Here is a 16,846-nt window from a genome sequence, read left to right as displayed (position 1 = left end):
CAAGCATTGGCACAGCCAATAGGTCTCGCTTTTGGGACCTTAGAAGTATTCAGTTTTGCAGCACAATATCCTTGGTGCAACACCATCAGCTGTTGCATGGCTAAACCATGTACCTTATAAGTGTTTAGCCATGCAACAGTTGACAATTCGACAGATTTTGCGTAAACAAAAAACGTTTAACATTTACTGTTGCCTTTCGATCGCTGGCGAGGGCAACGTTCTTATGATGTTAAACACGAATTATTTCTGTGTTTTCCTTTATAATGACATGTATCAGCAGTCTCTGGGGAAACTGTGTATTGTTTCTAATCATTTTAAAATAATTCTCCAAAAATGCCGAAGTGAATATTGCATAAGTCTGACAGAGAAATACGGTAGATACTGAACGGTATTGGCTGCCCATGTAATTCTGCATATGTTCAAAGTATACAAACTCACACATTCGTAGTTTATACGTATTAAACTCAGTGCGCATGGTCTGTTGGTGCGACTAAACGAAGCCCTCCTGTGGGCAAAGCAAACCCCAAACCCCAACCACACGCTCTGCACCTGTGGGCAAAGCAAACCCCAAACCCCAACCACACACTCTGCACAGAAGAGTGCTGCGAGGCCAAGTACCTGTATAACAAGCTGGAGGAGAGTGGAAAGACTGCCTGGAAGCGAGGATAGTCTAACGGAGAGGGGCCAGGGAAACGGATGAGCAGGGTTAACAAACTGACTGGGAGACGAGCATACATACTGTGAGGAGAATGGGTGTATGGAAATAAAACAGTGGTGCGCACGAAAGGAGAGGCCTGTGCATGTTCACGCTCACATGCATGCAGGCTTAAGGCCACTCTGGTAGCACTTTGAAATCCCGCTTACTAAAGGTCTCGCCTGAGCTAGCGCATGCGCTAGCGCTCAGGCGAGACCTAACAAAAACAGAAGTGCTGGGAAGGAGGGGCTGAGCACAGAGTAATCCGTAGTTCACCCTGCTCGTCCGGTGCAGTTAATCGAGGATTGGCCCGCGAACTGGCATTCCGGGCCCGTGTCCAGGCACTGCGCCTGCGCTTGAAGCCTGACCTCCCAGACCCTCCAGACATACCGGGAGCCACCAGTGCAGCTGCCGGGGATGATGTCACGATGGCCTGACCTTGGCCAGCGAGGTGGCCTTTTATTGCTGGTTCCGTTTCATAGAAGAAAATAATTTCCAAGGCTCCTGTGATAAGAACGCTGCCTGTAATTACGTAAAACTACTTGAAATGGCCGCTGTTCAAGAGGCCTGTGCAGTGGGTTCCACAGCTATAGACTGGAAGCTTACTTTTCCCTCAGAGCAACAACACAAAGTACTTGGCAACAGGGGACTCTCTGAGCTACTTTACAGAAAATGCCATAGGGCACAAAGGGTCAACAAAGACAAAGAGGCAGCAGGGTTGATGCAACTGCACTACCTAGGCTAGTCACGAGGTGTACTTTAGAATCGTAGGGGCCCACCTCAAATGGCCAGCTGCCACATGACCACAAATAGATACCAAGAAAGAAGGTTGATGAGAGGCAATGCACACGATCAACAAATAACAGTGTACACAAAGCACAGTTCATTCAGCAGTCATTGTGGGTTTTGTTGCATGTCTTTATTTTTCACAAGTGCTTTGTACAAATGTAGAAACAGCCAACGCGTTTCACCCTTAAAAGGGCTTCTTCAGGGCAAAGAAAGGTTAACATGGTATGTTTGCCAATGGATTGAAGCAAACATGTCCCAGGATGCTTGTTTCCGGTCCAAGGAAGACATGGCTTGGCAGTTCAGGCTGGACTGTTCCCATGAGGCACAGGGTCAAGACTGATTTGCATATAGCTGTGTCTGAACTGGGGTGGCAAAGAGAGCTAAAGAATGATGATGGATTCAACCCAGATCTGTGACTGGGGGTGAGTGTTTGAAAAGTTCCAGCACTCCGTCCATCATCTCCTTGTTTTTGCTTTGTTTGCCCTAAGTTGGCAAGATATGCCCAGACGTGGGTCCCTTGCTCACTTTGCCACTGGATTCAAGCTAGCCTGGCTGAAGAGGGCTGTTAGCCCGAAACCGGTCCCAGGATGCTTGTTTCGGGTCCAGGGAACACATGGCTTGGCAGGGAAGACATGGCTTGGCAGTTCGGGCTGGACTGTTCCCATGAGGCACAGGGTCAAGACTGATTTGCTTATAGCTGTGTCTGAACTGGGGTGGCAAAGTGAGCTAAAGAATGATGATGGATTCAACCCAGGTCTGTGACTGGGGGTGAGTGTTTGAAAAGTTTCAGCACTCCGTCCATCATCTCCTTGTGTTTGCTTTGTTTGCCCTAAATTGGCAGGGTATGCCCAGACGTGGGTCCCTTGCTCACTTTGCCACTGGATTAAAGCTAGCCTGGCTGAAGAGGGCTTTTAGCCCGAAACCGGCCCCAGGATGCTTGTTTCCGGTCCAGGGAAGACATGGCTTGGCAGTTCGGGCTGGACTGTTCCCATGAGGCACAGGGTCAAGACTGATTTGCATATAGCTGTGTCTGAACTGGGGTGGCAAAGTGAGCTAAAGAATGATGATGGATTCAACCCAGGTCTGTGACTGGGGGTGAGTGTTTGAAAAGTTTCAGCGCTCCATCCATCATCTCCTTGTGTTTGCTTTGCCAATGGATTGAATCCAGCAGTATGTATAGCATGTAAAGCGTCCTTCTTATGGACGTGGTCTCCAGAGAAGAGGCCGTAGGCCGGTGATGAGTACCTATGTTTCCTCAGTTAAACTGTAGCATGCATAGCCTCCAATGGCGGAGAAGTAACTCATATGGAATAACACACCTCCAGTGTGTTCTGTAAATGTACTGTTTCGATCAGTGTATGTGTCGATCTGGGCCCGTGTTCCGCAGTCGTAGTCCCTGCCTGTGAGCACAATCTGCGTCCAGGCGGCCACACCTGGGGCAGGGGCACAGAAACGTGTCCTTCGAGTCGCTTTTTCCGTGTGCACGCACGTTTTACTCCTGCAAATTAATGAGTAAGTGACATCGGAGCCTGGATTCAGACATAACTACTCACAGAAAATGCTTTGTCAATCAGAGCCGAGGTGGGGAGTCAGCTGTCGTGTCTGCGACCTTGGCCTTCCACATTGCTTTGGCTGCGGGGACTGTGCTTATATTTAGCGCTGCCTGGTTTTGTTGTAGAGACTAGGCTGGTGGTGGTGGGGGGGTGTGCTTGTTTGTGTCAGTTTCTACTCTTTTGCTAAACTAATACTGCCGCCATGTCAGGCCAAGCGTGGTTTCTAACCTTTGGCTCTTGTTTCCTCTGCTGGCGCACTGTGCGCTCTGAGGCACAAGGTTTGCTCAGCAGCAGCCACTGAGTAATCACAATAAATCATAATTTAGAAGTATTTTCCTTCAGTTCCACGATATTTATGCTTTAGCTTCTCATCTGGCAGGGAATGCAAAGGTCTGTGATAAGAAGCACAAACATGTTTATCCGGCAAAATAACAGAGTCACGCCTCTGGCGGCGTGGGCACTGTTGTGGGAGGAGGGGCAGCCGTTGCTATGGAGACGGTGTGATAGCACAAACAGGCTTCCAGGTCCCAAGGGTCTGGTCAGGGCTCCACCTATGGCAGCACCTGCAGGCCAGGCCATCTGGGGCCAGACTCTCAAAGCCATACACAAATCCGCCTCATTATAGGTTTACTCTCACGTTTGGGTGCAGATTCACACAACGCTCTTTTTTTTAAGGTTGTCAAGAGTTTTCTTGGAAATGTTTTGCAGATTTCCAAATACATACTTCTGAAGGCCAATCTGCTGCTGCATGCATAATTAACTGTACAAAGCATACACCTGTGCTTGCAAAATTGCTTTTATATTAGGGCAATTGCACTTCTAGTTCAATTTATTTGTCTTTTTCTTCAGGGAAAATATTTGCCTCTTAGAGACACAACTCCCCATACACCCTCACTAAGGGACACATTTACTAACTTTTGGTGTAAGGCGTCGTGCAACCAAAGTTGCTGCAGTGTGTTGAGCTAAAGCTGCAGTTGCTGCAAAGCTGATGCAGTGTGTTGAGCTAAAGCTGCAGTTGCTGCAGTGTGTTGAGCTAAAGCTGCAGTTGCAGCAGTGTGTTGAGCTAAAGATGCAGTTGCTGCAAAGCTGCTGCAGTGTGTTGAGCTAAAGCTGCAGTTGCGGCAGTGTGTTGAGCTAAAGCTGCAGTTGCTGCAGTGTGTTGAGCTAAAGCTGCAGTTGCTCCAAAGCTGCTGCAGTGTGTTGAGCTAAAGCTGCAGTTGCTGCAAAGCTGCTGCGGTGTGTTGAGCTAAAGCTGCAGTTGCTGCAAAGCTGCTGCAGTGTGTTGAGCTAAAGCTGCAGTTGCTGCAGTGTGTTGAGCTAAAGCTGCAGTTGCTGCAGTGTGTTGAGCTAAAGCTGCAGTTACTGCAGTGTGTTGAGCTAAAGCTGCAGTTGCGGCAGTGTGTTGAGCTAAAGCGGCAGTTGCTGCAAAGCTGCTGCAGTGTGTTGAGCTAAAGCTGCAGTTGCGGCAGTGTGTTGAGCTAAAGCTGCAGTTGCTGCAGTGTGTTGAGCTAAAGCTGCAGTTGCTCCAAAGCTGCTGCAGTGTGTTGAGCTAAAGCTGCAGTTGCTGCAAAGCTGCTGCAGTGTGTTGAGCTAAAGCTGCAGTTGCTGCAGTGTGTTGAGCTAAAGCTGCAGTTGCTGCAGTGTGTTGAGCTAAAGCTGCAGTTGCTGCAAAGCTGCTGCAGTGTGTTGAGCTAAAGCTGCAGTTGCTGCAAAGCTGCTGCAGTGTGTTGAGCTAAAGCTGCAGTTGCTGCAAAGTTGCTGCAGTGTGTTGAGCTAAAGTGGCAGTTGCTGCAAAGTTGCTGCAGTGTGTTGAGCTAAAGCGGCAGTTGCTGCAAAGTTGCTGCAGTGTGTTGAGCTAAAGTGGCAGTTGCTGCAAAGTTGCTGCAGTGTGTTGAGCTAAAGCGGCAGTTGCTGCAAAGTTGCTGCAGTGTGTTGAGCTAAAGCTGCAGTTGCTGCAGTGTGTTGAGCTAAAGCGGCAGTTGCTGCAAAGTTGCTGCAGTGTATTGAGCTAAAGCTGCAGTTGCTGCAAAGCTGCTGCAGTGTGTTGAGCTAAAGCTACAGTTACTGCAAAGTTGCTGCAGTGTGTTGAGCTAAAGCGGCAGTTGCTGCAAAGTTGCTGCAGTGTGTTGCGTGTTTTCTCTCCCCTGCACAGGCACACTTTTCCATGCCTTGCACTAATGCACACACCCCATGCACCATGGTTCAAGGTAGTGTGTGTAATGTCAAGCATAGGCTGTGTACTGGACAGTTACTCTCCCCGTACAAGACACTATGGGCCTTATTTACAAGAAATAACGCATCGCTGCGCCAAGGGAGTGCTGCGCCAACATTTCTTGGGCCTGCCTGAACAATGCTTGTGCTGTGCCATATTTACAGTATGGAGCTCGAAAGCGAAACGTCCCAAGGATACATCAGAAATTAAGATATATCTGAGGGAAGGATGCCGCTGCAAAAATGGCACATTGCTGTAGTAAAACCGGCGCAACTACAGCAATGCATAAAAAACAAGCATTGGCATAGCCAATAGGTCTCGCTTTTGGGACCTTATAAGTATTTAGTTATGCAGCACAATATCCTTGGTGCAACAACATCAACTGTTGCATGGCTAAACACGTATAAGGTCCCAAAGGCGAGACCTATTGGCTATGCCAATGCTTGTTTTAAAAGAAGCAAATCTTACAAATTTAAAAGTGGGGCTGGGAGAGCACAGGCCCAAAAGCAAACAGACCTGAAGCAGTGTGCAGCTGCTGGCCCCTTGACAAAACATTTTTTAAAGATAATATACAAAAATATAAAGAAAACGCAAGAAGGAGAGTGAGAAAAGCAAAGCACCCTCACAGAGTGCAGAAGGCATATTAAAAAAGAATAAGTAGCCCCTCCCTACCAGTCAAGGCTAGAAGTCAACCACTGCAGTAGGTATATAAATCTGAAATGCTCCTGGGGAGGGGAATAAGAATAGGGATGAAAGCTATCTGGGGGATCGGGGGACTGAGATAAATAGGAAATCCATCCAATCAGCAGCAATGGGCCGATTCAAAGCCTGCTCTATGTACTGTATAGCAAGAAAATAGGTCTTTAACAGCAGCTAAATGTGTCTACGGGTCGGGATCTAAAAAAACAGTGGCAGCTAAACAACCAGGCCACCACCAACAATTCCACATGCACGCAAACAAAGCCCACATTTACCACCAAAGAGAAAATACACAGCATCGCCAAGCAACATCTACAGGTCTAGATGAGTATGCATATGTTTGGATAAGGAAAAACGCTCAACAGAGTCAAACAGATAATGGCTGAGGGATCAGGGTGACAGAGAGGAAGTCTAGATGCCATGAAATACTCTCAGGTTAGTAAGGCACAGTATGTTATAATGGAGGGTGCGGGTGTTGGCTCGAGAGGTGGCTGTCTGTAGGCACCGGGTGGGGTGCAATTCGGTCCTGTGAGCACCTGCAGTTTTATAGCACCTGGAGTATGCCAGCACCTTCCTGCTCTGCAGACATCATTACCTCTGCACTCTTATGGTCGAGCACCTCCAGCACACGTTAAAGAACACGGAACACAATTCGGGCTTGACAAGTCCCCACTGGAGCCTACAGCGTCCGACAAATTGTCCGTTAAAGGGCCCGTCAAATTTGATTGATCGTGCTGTACGACTGAATTAGATATTATTTTGCCTTCTATTGTTCTTAACCCCTGGAGTACCAGCAGGGTGCAGAGATTAAACGGCGCTGTTAAACAGAACTAGGACTTCATATGGGGTGACGTATCAGCCAGGAATCAAACACGTGTGGACAGGGATGCAGCTGGTAATGAGGCGGCAGATGTGTCCGCGAGACTGTCCGTGTTCAGTAGGATGGCAAGCGGGTGGTAACGACGCCTGCACGTTTTAGCGCAGAACGAGAATGCCGTCCTATCGCCTGCAATTCTATATCAGGATGCGGGGACATTCCAAGCGCGTTCAGCAGACCAGAAGGCACCACAACTCTAAAACAAAACTGGGCATTTGGAAGCGAGAGAGGAGTTATGGTAAACACATCTCTCCTGGGCATCGGCTACCTCCTAGTGAGCTAACTGTAGTAGTAACGCAACTGGTGCTTGTGTAAAGCGCTCTGATACCAGATACCTTCCGGTCAAAGTCGCACTATATAAAACTCCATAATTTTTTTTTTTTAAAACAGGGTTCTATTTAAACAGATACGCAGGTTTTCAAATATATGATTTTACGTAGAGGAATAAGAAAAAGAGTAATGAGATTGTTAAACATATTCTTATCTAGGTGCGTTGTGAGAAATGTCAGTACTTCTGTTTGTGAAGAACATTCTGCTGCACTAGTCACCTGAGGAGTGCCTCTGCCAGCAAAGAATGAAATATAGGAAGAAAGAGAGGACAGTGAAAGAGCAAGCAGTGTTGGAATACAGACAAGTTGTAACAAGCATTGGCCGCGCGACCGTGAAAGTGACGCAGTCGCGTGGCCGCAAAAGTGAAATTGGGACAGTGAAAGAGCAAGCAGTGTTGGAATTCAGTCCTGTGGCCGCGAAACGCGCTCTGTGGTGGGGGAGGGGGAGGGGCATGCGCTGGTCTGGAGAGCAAGCGGGAGGAGAGCCAGATGGCGCCTGATCGCGATGAAAGCCAGATGGCGGTTGTGCGCGTGCCCGCGCACGTAACAGCAAGCTTTAGGCCACAAGCAAAAGCTTGTGGTCGCATTTCTAAAGCCCCCACTCACTAAATGTCTCGCCAGACCAGCGCATGCGCTGGCTTAGGTGAGACCTAAAAAGGAGATGAGTAAGTTTTGACTGGTGCAAGTAGCCTACTGTATGGGGACCAATGTAATAGAGTGTCAAAAGGTGAAAAACTCGCCTTGCACTCTATCACATTGGTGTCACACATACAAGTGGGCATAGTGTACTTATGTGAACTACTACGCCTATATATGTGTGACATAAGTCATTAATGGTGTGTAATGTGTGATTTACTGTGTTACCGACCGTATGTGTGCACTTATCTGTTGAGGGATGTAACCTGATTGCAGATTATACTGTTTCAAGTCACTTCAGCTGATCAAATTCCTCTGCAACAGCCTATGCATCATTCCTAGGCCTTGGTTTTAGGGATGTAGATATTTTAACTAATCTCAAGGGCAGCGGCCCACTTCCTTCTGATGCGTGATGTTTGGAAAAAGTAATAAATACCACTGCATCAGTTTTACAGAGGATTTTACGAAGGAACGTCTACTTTGCATATATTCGCTCTAACGCGACGCAGCCGCGCACTGCTGCAAAACCAGCCTTCCCAGTAACAAAACCGGCCCCCACCCTTCCAGCCTCCGGGGAAACGCTCGATGCGTCCAGGTCAGGAAAGTCCTGACCTGGAACTCTCAAGGAAAAAGAAAAAGAGGAATGCCAAGCAACACCTGGAGCTGAGGCCTCGAGGCTGACTACAAGGAATTGGATCATATCTGGAGTCAGATTGAAAGAACAGCCCTGGGCAGAGGTGGATCGAGAGTCCTGTTGGTGGTCTATGCCCCAGGAGGGGTAGTAGGCATAAGTAAGTGAGAGCCTGATTTAGATCTTGGCGGACGGATTACTCTGTCACAACGGTGACGTATATACGTAATAAAAATCCCATTCCTACGAGATTTATACTTCGGCAGACGGGGTATCTGTCACTGTTGTGATGGAGTAACCTGTACCTGAGCTAGTGGATATGCACTGGCGGCAGAGGAACCTCCGGCATTGCCATCCTCCCCACCAAAGTAGTGAGAATTCACTCCACAAACAATAGTGCCAGGGCCGCCTTCCAGCCCGGGGTGACTGCTCCACCATGTTCAGCAAATTTAACCCTTTATAGGTCTGCTGTGGGAACGGTGCTCAACCTTCAGACCACAGAAGACATAGTTTCACTACAGCACGTTAGAGGAGAGTTATGAGGACACTGAGAGCAGAAGTTCTGCAATCGCTGAAAGACGCTGTCCAGTGTGGGGACAATCAGTATTGCGGAGAAGCTGCTCTCACCTTGGCGGTCAACCAGAGATAAGGTGGATTTTCCACTGACAACACACTGGATGGAAAACCCACAGACCAAACTCTGAATCAGTATCTCTTTGCCTGCCCTTGACTGTCTGCAAGAAACATCACCTGGATGCAGGGATGGTATGGAATTATGTGGCCTTTGACATCATCTTGCACATTAACAATAACAGGAAGGGGAGCAGGCACAAGCGATGGAGGGCATCAACCCCTTTGAGTCTGGTGAATTGTTTGTGTTGCAGCTCGTGGTAGGTCACTGGACAGAGGTGACTGAGAAGTGGAATGCCCAGCCGCTGACTGGTAAATCGTAGACGGGAAGCGTCCCTCAAGCTGGCAGGAGACCAGAGATTCCAGTATATGCTGTCCCTTTCTGTGCCACATGAAGCTGATGCTAAGCAGGCACAGCAGGGAGGATATGTGCAAAGAACACATACAGTGAGAGTGCCCAAGGACAGAATGCTGACCCCTACCCTTCACTCCCCTGGCACTCTGCCGCCAAGTCAGGGCACACCATGAAGTCATCAAGAGGTGCTATTGACGGGAAATGACTCCTCATCAAGGAGTTGGATTTAGAAGCAGATTATTTCAGGATGTGGCGTCCACGCGCCTTGAAACAGAAACCCACGACAACCTAAAACGTAAACACACAGAAAGAAAGCCAGAGCCAAAGAGTGCCGTTTGGAGGAAGAGCGATAAAAGGCTTTGTCTTTGTTTCATCCTCCCTTTCTTTCCTTCTTTTACTTCTTCCTCCATCCATCCATCCCCCCTTTCATTCATTCCTCTCTTCTTTCTTCCTTTCCCTACTTTCCGCACTCCTGCTATAGCTCCCTTTATTCTTCCTTCTGTCCTTCATTTCTTCCCTTCCTTCCATCAGCCTTTGCTTTCTTTATTCTCATCTCATCCCTTGTTCCTGTCGCTACGACCTCCCTCTTCCTTCCTGTTTTTCTTCTTCTTTTATTTCCTTCTCCCTTCACTCCTCCTCCCTCTTCCTGCCTTCATTCATATTCTCTTCCCGATGTACTTACCTCTCTCACTAGTCTCCCTCCATTTCTGCCCCTAAACTCTCTCCATTCTCCTTTATTTCCACCCCTCTTTCTTTTCTTCTAATTTTACTCTACCTTCTCTCTTCGTTTCTATTTCCCTACCTCTTCCTTCTTTCCCAAGTGCCTGCCTTGTTTTCTTTCCTCTCCCCACCTTCCTTAATCCGTTCCTTCCTCCCTTCTTTCCTTCTCTCCCTCTCTTCCTTCTGTCCGTAAATGCTTCCTTCTCTTTAACACACACCCTCTTCATATTTGCCTTGCTTACTTCTACCTTTCTTCACCCTTTCCTCCCCTCCTCTTTTCCTTACCACTTCCATCCTTTCTTTCTTCCTTCATTTCTTCTTCATTCCCCCTTCCTTTCTTTATCTATTCCATTATTCTCATTTCTCCTTTCACTTCGGATTTCTGTGCTTCTGAACTTTGCACCCACTATTTAAACATTGCTATTTTTTTATATTTCGTATTATATTGTAGCAAATATTGTGTTTTATTTCTTCTTTTTCAAATAACTCAAAGCAAATATCTACTGGACATTCATATAATACTTTCATATTCCTTTACATAGTAGGTTGCTACAGATTATTTCTTTCAACAACAATCAAGGCAAGGGCATTTTTGTCACACAAATAAACAAAAAGGAATGTTATCTCCTCTGCCCATAAAATTCAGACCTGTTGTATCAGCAGATCCATCGCTTAATACAATTTTAGAAGAAATTCAGGACATGTGGTCTAATACTGATAAAGAAAGTGAGGAGATAAAAAATATTCTCAAGTCTCTAATAAAGAAATCGAAATTAGAGACAATAGACTATGTTAGACCAATTACTCCCAGTTATAGCCACAATTCTTCCAATGAACAAATTACTTCTGGAAACTGGAAATAGACAAAACAATTGGAGAATTTTTAATTTGCTTGAATACATAGACAGTACAGACTGAAAACTGTATTTGAAAACATGCTGCCTAAACTTCTGAATTTGAAATTCACAGAGACATTTGAGATTGGCAAGGCTCATTGCATCCCTTTACATTTAAGGAAGTCAACCTAGGCCTAATCAAGTAATATTTAAAGTTCTTCATCATCTAGTTATGGTACGAAAAGATGCAAGCGAAACTCTCTCTTTGATGGTATATGGCAATAACATTTTTATACAGCTTGACTTTGTAATAGAAATAGTATCTATTCACAATCAATTTTCTCCGCCGACATCTAGACTGATATGGTCTTTTTGCTCCTTCGACCTTGAGAATTTGAAAAGATGATATTTCTAAAGCATTACATTGTACTGAAGATCTCTTGGCCTATCTGGAGCAATCCGCTATCTATGCAGGCACAGGCAACTGGGGAATACATTGCATGCTGATGTTGCAGCTTCCTTGGTGCTAATGTTTTAGACCTTCTCTTTAACAAATATTGGTTGCAGGATCCCAATGTTGGCTAATCTTGGGCATGCGCATGTGTGCCTCTCAGGTATTGTCCATTTTGCGTTATGTTTATTCTGTGCTGCATAGTGTTAGTCTTGTTTGCATTGTCTGTAATAATCATAAGTGCTATGTTGGTTTTCCATATTGGTCAGAGATTTCATAGTTTTTTTTTTTTAAATAATGGTTACACTTACTTTAAGGATATCTCATATAACCTCAGAATTATTTGCTTAAATTTGAAGGGTCTAAGACACCCAGTTAATTTGAAACGAATATTAGACATGAAGCTAATATTTGTTTACTTGAAGATCTTATATCAATGAAATTTGGGCCAGGAGTGTTAGACATTGGGTTATTGGTTGACTGAGTGCAAGCCATGGTCAAGCAGCAACCACAAACCTAGTAAGGGTAAGAGGCAGGCCAACCCCAAATGAACATGTGCTCACCCTCTGGTAGCTTGTCACAGAATAGTCAGGCTTATCTTTAGAGGCAGTGTGTAAAGTATCTGTGCAACACTTCAAACAGTAAAACAGTGAAAACACCACACAAAATGATCCTTCACCAAGTTAGAAAAATAGATCTGACTTTAATAAATCAAACAAGACCAAAACAACAAAAATCCAATTAGTAGAAATTAGATATTGATTTTTAAAAGTTATAGTGAAAAATAGCACCAAGAAGTACAAAGCACTATCCGGGATATCTGGTCCCGCCAAACCAGGACAAAGTCACAAGTTCAGGCCGACCGCGATGTAGCGTGGGCTGGCTACAGGGACCCAGTTAGGCCGGCTGAATAAAGTACCTTAAATCCTGGTTGCGGTGCATCGTGTGGATTTGCGTCGAAAACGGGTTGCACAGCAAAGGCAATGTGTCAGTTCCGATATGCAGCGAGGCTTAGGTGCGAGGTCCTGTTGTGTTGATGTCGAGGATCTTGTCAACGAGGCTTGCGATGCGAAGTACTGTGTCGAGGATGTGAGGCGCAGAAGAGGCGATGCGTCGATTCCGATGTGTAGTGAGGCTGCGATGCAGAGTTTCTTCGTCGAGGCTGCCATCAACGAGGGATGAGAGTAGCTTGCCTAGGGAAAAGCATCACACAGAGGCAGTTCCAAAGACGAAGTAGTTGATTAGAAGAATCCATTTTGTGAATTTATTTATTTGGTAAAGACCTTCTTGTTGCTCAAGGAACAGAACCTATTTTAAGAGTTGACATTTGTAAGGGAAAGTACACAAATTTGTAGGACTGTTTAAGGAACCATTTTGAAAGTGGCATGACCTTCAAAAGACTAGCCAGGAAAGATGCCATTCCTGTTTTCTGATTTTGGTAAGATGGTGGGTGGATCCCTTGTACTGCTTATATTGTGTGGCCTTTATTATCCTGTCCATATGTGATTGATGTGAAGGAGTGTGGAGGTTGGAGACCTTTAGGCATTTTTGTAGTGATGAACATTTTGAGAATAGGGTGACAAACCTTCATGTAGTACACAGTGGGAATACTAAGTAATGTAGGGCCAAATGTATGAAAGTATTTTGCCTTCGCAAATGGTGCGAATCGCAAAATTCGGATATTTGCGAATGCAAAAAGGCCTTTTGTTATGTATGAAAGGCTTTGTATACACAATTTAGGTAATCGCAATTCTTTGCGATTAACTAAATTGCAAATGCTAATAGGGAATCGCAATTAGCAAATCCCTAATACACATATAAAAGGCCTTTCCTAAATGCAAAATGTGCATTTAGGAAATGCTAATTACCATCACCTTCAAGTTGATGGTAACCATGTGTGAATTTTCAAAAAATGCACAAAAATGCAGTATTTTCCAGCAGAACATATTATGTGGGGGTTGCGCCGGGGACAGTTGCTGCCTGGGTGTTCTGCACAGACACTCTGGTGTGCGTCTTGGCCAAGTGATCGGTGTATTCCTGGTATGGAGACTTGGTGAAGACAGTCTCCTTCCAGAGATCTGGGTTCAAGTAGTTGTAGGTCTTTGAGATAGCATCAAAGGTGGCCTTTGCAAAGTTGCCCAGAGTGGCTGTGCAGCCCCTGGCCGAGGTGTAACAGTCATCGATACCAGCCATCATCAGCAGCTTCTTAGGGACTGGCGCAGACACAATGCCAGTACCGCGGGGTGCAGGAATCAGACGCACAAGAACAGAACCACAGCGTTCAGTCACCTTACAAGGCACTGTTTGGGGTTTGCCAATCTTTTTACCCCAGTAACCTCGTCGCACAGGTACAATGGACAACTTGGCCAGAATGATAGCCCCACGAATAGCAGTAGCAACCTCCGTGGAGCATTTCACACCCAGCCCAACATGGCCATTGTAGTCTCCGATGGCAACAAAAGCCTTGAACCTGGTACGCTGACCGGCTCTGGTCTGCTTCTGGACCGGCATGATCTTCAGAACCTCATCCTTCAGAGAAGAGGCCAGGAAGAAGTCAATGATCTCGGACTCCTTGATTGGAAGTGAAAAAAGATATATCTCCTCCAGAGACTTGATCTTCATGTCCTTGACCAGCCAACCTAGTTTAGTCACTGGCACCCACTCTTTCTCATCTGCCTTCCCGCGGGCCCCGTGGCCTCGTCCGCGGCCCGCCCTCTTCCACGGCGGCAGCCCCTGCTGCCAAAGCCGCCTCGGAAGCCTCTCCTGTTTTCACCGGCGTTGTCCGCCATTTGGTGATCTTTAATAAGAAGATGCCAAAATGCATTTTTAAAGTGCCATGCTGCGCACACATGCCCCTAGGGCAGAGGTCTTCAAACAGCAAATCATTTTTACAGTGGGGAAATAAAATTAAACAGTGTTTATCAAACCAAAAGTCAGTGACCATGGAGGTGGAGTCAAAGGTGTGGCTGAAAACAAAGGGCCTCATTTATGGGGTATTGGGGAAGGGCAGCACCGCAAGACTTCTTGCTGCGCTGTCCAATGCCAATGCAAAAGGGCAGGAAGGCACCATATTTATGAAATACGGTGTATTCCTGCCCTTCCCACTGCGTTGCTGCACAAATTGCTGCCTAGCGTCAATATAGGCAGGATTGTTTTTGTGCAGGAAGGGGAGCCTTACTGCACAAAAACAATCCCGAGAGGGGTTTTCCACTTTCTATGTGAGCTGCAGAATGCAGTACACATGGAAGGAGGAAAAAACTAAAATAAATGAAAACATTTCTCCTTCTTTCCCCATGCTGTGGGGAGGCGTAAGGTTTTGGCGCTGCCCCAGGTTTACATGGTTTTGTAAATCTGGGGCAGCGGTAAAATCCATGGGTGTTGTGTGGGAGCACCCACCGCAATGTCCATGGAACGCCTTCTGGACAGAGTAAGACGACCCAGTGACTTGCCCTGCTTTGTCTTACTCCATATCTATGAGGCCACGCAATGCCACGCGGGGTGGCCTCGCGTCGCCGCATGGATATGCTTGAGACGCTTGTGCTGCCGGGGGTTCAAAACAATTTACACTTCGGCAGTGCAAGCCTGTCATAAATCAGCCTCAAAAAATGTTGTTTATTTTTAAGTCCGGTAGCTACATATAAAACAATGGGTAGCTTAAATGAAAAATAAATTTTAAAAAGTTGTTACTCAGTGATAAATGCACTGTAGTACATTAGGACACCTCAATTAGTTAATGCACTGCTGAGGTCTGTGTGTAACCACAGAATTACATTTTTGTGTGGTGCAGTGAAGAATAGTGACTAGTGTATTTTTAGTGCTACGAGGTCACAGCCTGTGACAGAAACACAGTGAATGTGTACGTCATTATTTTATACTTGCATTACACACATTATAAGATAGACTGATACAAACTGTGCAATTAGTTTTAGGATAAAATGGAGCTTCCAAAATGTAGATTTTATTAATACCAGACCATAAGTAATGCAATTTTTTTTTTGTTGCATAACTGTCCCCTCAACACCTCCTCAGGGCTGTTACGCTCTGTGTAAATGCAATTCCGATTAAAAGCATGCACTTCACAGCCTAGTTGTTAACTCTTCCGACTACCACAAAAAAAGAAATCTTTTCCATCACAATGCTTGGAGTGATTAGAGCAATTAAATCCAATTAACTCGCACATTTGCATTTCATTCTGGCAAGTAGGCAGCCTGGCACCCTGGCACGAAGGATTGTTTTACCTGTCTACCCAGCCTTTTCCTTTCACAGCACAGGAGACTCAATTAACTTTGGCTGAAGCATTGAAGTGTCCGGGACAGTTGTCTTTTTCCTATTTACATGTTTTCCATTCCAGACAGAAGTGAGGCCTGGAAATGCGGGACCCCCGGTAGGTCACGCCCCACAGATTGAAGACCTCTGCCCTAGGGCATTTGTGCCCTTTATATGTGCACAATTTAAATTTTGGGGGTGCTTCTGGGGGACCCTAGACCCCCGGGCACCGTTGGCCTTGCATTGGCGAATTTTTGATTACCAATTAGGCAATTGCAAATTAGCTAATGCAAAACCATTCGCACCTATGAGCCTTTTGGAGCCATATACCCTAATAGTGATTCACTATTTATCGAATCGCTATTAGGTAATATTAAGGAATCATACAATTTTTGGCGATTCCTACATATATAGTAAAAATTGCTGTTTGAGAATCAGAAAATGCTCTTTTGATACATCTGGCTGGTAATGTCTTTTCATTGTGAGTTTTATTGTGCCTCCGCTCATAAGTTTTAATGTTCCTAAATGATGGCCTCGTCTCCAGTCCCCACCTTGAGGCAGACTTCCGCAATACTTCCTGTTTCCTCCCTCAAACAATGTTGATGCCTTTGATAAGCACACCAGGTGTTGGTCTGCACCTGGGTGTACGGCCAGATCTGATGATGGGCATTTCAAGCCCTGACGTCAAGCAAGGGATCATGGGAAATGTTTTTTCTGTGTGGATAAATATTTATGGAGCTTAGGTAAAGCTTCTGCACCAAGCGGATTTCATGTTGTTCAAGATAAACCACCTGCTCAGAACAAAACCTTCCATTCATCAGCCAAGCGAACATCAAGGTGATCATGATTGATATATTTTTTTATGCCCAATTATCTTTATTTGGCCAATTTTTGGCTATAAAAGACCCAAAGCAATCTGACATTAGACAACATTTGTATAAAGTGCAAAGCGCTAAGTAAAATAGGTAAAACGTGTTAAAACCGTGATAAAAAGCATAGAATACAGAATTTAAAGAGCTACAGACAGATAAATATTGTTTCTACAAGGCGGGTCCTCCATGGGTTTCCTAGCTCTAACTGCAGCTTTTAGGAAAGAGCGTACCCCGAAGCAAACTGCAGGTGTATTCAGTAGTTGCAAATGGAACAAATCCTCTCTACATTTGCGATG

General features: G+C 45.7%; 1 pseudogene; it reads right to left on the bottom strand.

The window, feature by feature from the left end:
* Positions 1-13,359: 13,359 nt before the first annotated feature.
* LOC146813802 (small ribosomal subunit protein uS5 pseudogene) lies at positions 13,360-14,201 on the bottom strand (annotated as a pseudogene).
* Positions 14,202-16,846: the final 2,645 nt, after the last annotated feature.

The sequence above is a fragment of the Triturus cristatus genome, chromosome 6 (assembly GCF_964204655.1).
Source record: "Triturus cristatus chromosome 6, aTriCri1.1, whole genome shotgun sequence".
Lineage (NCBI taxonomy): Eukaryota > Metazoa > Chordata > Amphibia > Caudata > Salamandridae > Triturus > Triturus cristatus.
This window is presented reverse-complemented; position numbering and strand designations above follow the sequence as displayed.